Source organism: Pongo pygmaeus, chromosome 6, assembly GCF_028885625.2.
Source record: "Pongo pygmaeus isolate AG05252 chromosome 6, NHGRI_mPonPyg2-v2.0_pri, whole genome shotgun sequence".
NCBI classification, from domain to species: domain Eukaryota; kingdom Metazoa; phylum Chordata; class Mammalia; order Primates; family Hominidae; genus Pongo; species Pongo pygmaeus.
Window position 1 is genome coordinate 129,812,497 of NC_072379.2, and position 4,401 is coordinate 129,816,897.

The following is a 4,401-nucleotide window of genomic DNA, read 5'->3' on the forward strand; positions in this document are numbered from 1 at the left end:
GGGGTTCTATCATGGGTTATGCCACATTTGTTTTTCTTGGTAGTTGGGACAGTTGCTTTGTTAATTGCCTTTTTTGAACATACTCTCCTATACCCACAGCACATTTGCTGGAGTCATGGGGCGGGGTGTAATAATCTGCACTATTCATGAGCTGTAGCCAGGTGATCCAGAACAAAGATGCCCAGCTGTGGGGAATACATTCATTCTTCCCTAACACATTAAAACCACAACCAAGGAAAGCTGGCTGAACAAAACTGAGTGGCCCCAAGGATCAAAACACCTCCAACACGAGTCATTTATTTATGAAAAGTGAATAGAATACAAATTAAAAGCTTGGGCACAGGAGCCAGACTGCTGTAACTTGAATCCTGGCTCCTCCATTTCCAACTTCCCCCAACCTCAGTTGTCTATCTGTAAAATGGGTCTCACAGTAGGATCTGCCACACAGGATTGTGTATTAAAAGAGATAATCAATATCGAGTACTTGGCACAATGCCTGGCACATGGGGCTCCCAACACATGGTGTTGGTGGTGGTCCTATTTGTTGTTTTTCTCTTGTAGCAATGCTGAATCCAGTCTGCTCCCACTTATAGTTTACATGATGGAAGAATTAGAGACTTGAACACAGAAATGAATTCTCCCTGTTAACCCTAACCCCAGAACACTGAGGCTACAGGAAATACAACCGCAGTGACCTGGACTTCTGCGTTAGTCATGATCAGTACATATTAGGTCACAGCTAGTCTACGCTTTATCACATGGTGGTGACATTCCAGTTTCATATGAGAGGGCTCTCAGTTAAGTAAGTGCACTAAAAATGCATACTGGAAAACACCCGTGATCTATCTAAAACATTGTTCCAGTGCCCTCGTTTTTTTGTTTTGCTTTGTTTTTTTAAATCCCAGAGAGCAATACCATAGAATATTTCATTAGACCTTTTTATTCAAGATCCATCTTAAAAAGTTGAGGCTGTACCTCACATATCTTTTATTTTCCTTGCTGACTTGTTACATGACCCCCACTGCCTGTGAATATATCCAAAGATTTTTCTGTGTTTTAATCTGAACTCACTTTGAAGCTATTTGTATGTTTGGCATGGTAACACGATGGAGATAATAAGCGCCATGCAGGTCTGACTCAGCTTTGAAAGCAGCTTTCTGAGTGACACCTTCCTCAGGATTCCTTGAGCTAACTTTATGGGATCTGGTAAGTAACTTCATATTCACTCCATAGCACTTATGATCTCCCAATCATTTCCTGCAGATCTAGCCTGGAAGCTAAATTTTAAAACTAGCTGTGAATTTAGAAGATGATTCATAAGCTCTGTGCATACCATGGTTATGACTGGTGGAAGGCAGAGATTCTTACATCAGTCTTCTTTACATTTTAACAGCAAGGAAAATAACAGGTTAGAGGAGTACTTCGTATCTACCCTCCCTTGCTTCCGGCAAATTAATGAAAGCCAAATAAATTGCAACACTTTGATATCTGTGTCTCTGTAACGTTAAAGACAGCCCTGGGCTGCGAGAGATGAACGTGGTAGGGCACCTCCGGGCCAGCTTCCCAGTGGAGCAATGGTATTGGAGAGGTGGACAACGTGGGGAGGCTGAGGGAGCTAGATCTTCAAAGGCAGAGAACAACACGGTGCATCAGGCAAGCAACAAGCTCTTTTTGCAGCATAAAAGCAAGAGGGGAGAGTGGCAGGGGAAAAACTCAGGTTATTTTATTTTTTTTCTGAAAACCACTTGCTGAAATAGAATGCCTCTTTTGAATACTGATGTCATTAGACTATCAATTTAGGTTATATTAAATTTTTTCAGGATAGCTATCCTTAAATTTCAAAGCATTTATTGGCCAGGCTTCTAAAGTGTGATAGCATCATTCACCGGGAAGCAGGGAATTTAGAATCGAGGTGACACCGGACCACAGAGTGAGTCTCTGGGGTAGAGGTGGGAATATGCTTAGTAAGGCAGCTGGTCAGCCGTAAGGCTGCCCGGGAGTGAGGCTTCCCCTGCAGGGTCTCATGGGTGCCTTCTCATGCCTTTTACTGGAGCCATATCTAATGACTTTAAAAGGTTAACCCTGGATCTGTTCTGGTGAACTTCATCAATGTTTGTAACATCCTGGAAAGTATTTATTCTGAGAAGCTGGAAACAAAAAAAGACCTTCCCAGATTTCTGAAAATGGGGTGGATACTGACCTGCATTCAGTGTTCTAGATTAAAATCACAGATTTTGGATAGAGAAAGTATTCTCTGTAATCTAATAAAACCAACTTTTTTTTTTTTTTTTTTTTTTTGAGACAGAGTCTCGCTCCATGGCCCAGGCTAGAGTGCAGTGGCACGATCTCGGCTCACTGCAACCTCTGCCTGTCGGGTTCAAGCGATTCTCCTGCCTCCTGCCCCAGCCTCCCAAGTAGCAGGGATTACAGGCATGTGCCATGATGCCCAGCTAGTTTTTTGTATTTTTAGTAGAGAGGGGGGTCTTGCCATGTTGCCCAGGCTGGTCTTGAACTTCTGACCTCAGGTGATCAGGCCATCTTGGCCTCCCAAAGTGTTGGGATTACAGGCGTGAGCCACCATGCCTGGCCAAAACCAACATATTTTATGGATAGGAAATTGAGGCTTAGATGGGGGGGAAAAAACATTACACAGATTAAACCACAGCTAATGTCAGGTGGTGACCAAAGCAAGTCTTTTATTGCAGGCTGTGGGTTTTTCCATGTGGCTGGTTGTATGCTGCCCCAAGAGGCAGACACAGTAGGCCAGTTTCCTGTGCAGACCCAGTTGCAATCCCATCTCTAAGCCAGGATGCTATTAGGTCTCAACAACCCATGGGAATTTAGGGTGCTCATGATTTAGGCTGGAAAGAAGTGACTAAGCTCCTTGATCTAAGGTATATGCAACTGACCACTCACTGTGGACCAGGGACATTCAATGCCAGACAGCGGTAGAGCTGGTCTGGGGCGACGAGCCAGATCCTGGGCAAAGCAGCCTTTCTGCTAAGGGTTCCCTGGCAGAGCACGACGATGGCCTCTTGGGAATGTGACCTGACGGTGGCAGAAGTCTTCTTTCAAAGCCCATTCCTAGGGCCTGCCATTTCCCCAGCACTGTGTCCCAGGAAGCCCCCTTGGTAGCCATATTCATAAAGTTAAACGACTAAAACATGTTTTGGAAAGTAGTTTCTCTTGGTATTTTAGTGTGTTATTTACTCTCTTACTGTACTAATAATATAAATTGCTAAAGGCTTCCTGGAAATCAAAACTACAAATTAGAGAAAAATAGGGTTAGAGAAAATGTCTTTGATAGTCCACTTTGAAATTCAAATAATGATTTGAGAAGTTTAAGAATTATTACGTGACTAGATGGTAAAGTGACAGAATATTAATTATAGAATCTAGCCAGTGTATTTTTCATAATAAAATATTGGAAAAAAGTATTATTGCATCTTCTGTGCGTACCAATATCCAGCAAGTTCATGGGCTCCTACCACTGGATGGAACAGCAAAAGTCTTGAAATATAAAATAAAGGAAGCACCACAAATTAAATAGGGAAAGATACACGACTCAAAACATGATGGGGGATTTACTTTGTGAAACAAAGTCCATTTGGATCTTTGTTTCACACTTTTTTTTTTTTTTTTAAGACACAGGGTCTTGCTCTGTTGCCTAGGCTGGAATGCAATAGCATGATCATAGCTAACTACAGCCTCAAACTTCTGGGCTGAAGTGATCCTCCCACCTCAGCCTCCCAAGCAGAGAGGACTACAGACACATGCTACCATGCCTGGCTAATTTTTAAATTTTTTTGATAGAGGTGGGGTCTCACTGTGTTACCCAGGCTTGTCTTGAACTCCTAGCCTCAAGTGATTTTTCCACCTTAGGCCCCCCCAAAGCACTGAGATTACAGGTGTGAGCCACTGTCCCTGGCCACATCTTACTTCTAATTTGGTGAGTTTAATGTTAAAAATGAAACTATTTTAAAAAAAAGATGAATATTTTCTAACTTCTGGGTAGGAAGGAATTCCTAAGCCTGAGGTAACAGAAGTTACACAGGAAAAAAAAAAAGATAAAATAAATTAATCCACTACATAAAATACAAAGGTTCTCATGAGAACACATGGACACAGGGAGCAGAACGTCACACACCAGGGCCTGTTGTGGAGTTGGGGACTATGGGAGGGAGAGCATTAGGAGAAATACCTAATGTAGATGATGGTTTGATGGGTGCAGCTAACCACCATGGCACATGTATACCTGTGTAACAAACCTGCACGTTCTGCCCATGTATCCCAGAACTTAAAGTATAATAATAATAATAATAATAATAATAATAATAAATAAAGGTTCTGTATTTCCAATAAAGTATAAGCAAAATTAAAAGTCAAAGAAGCTGGGAAAAA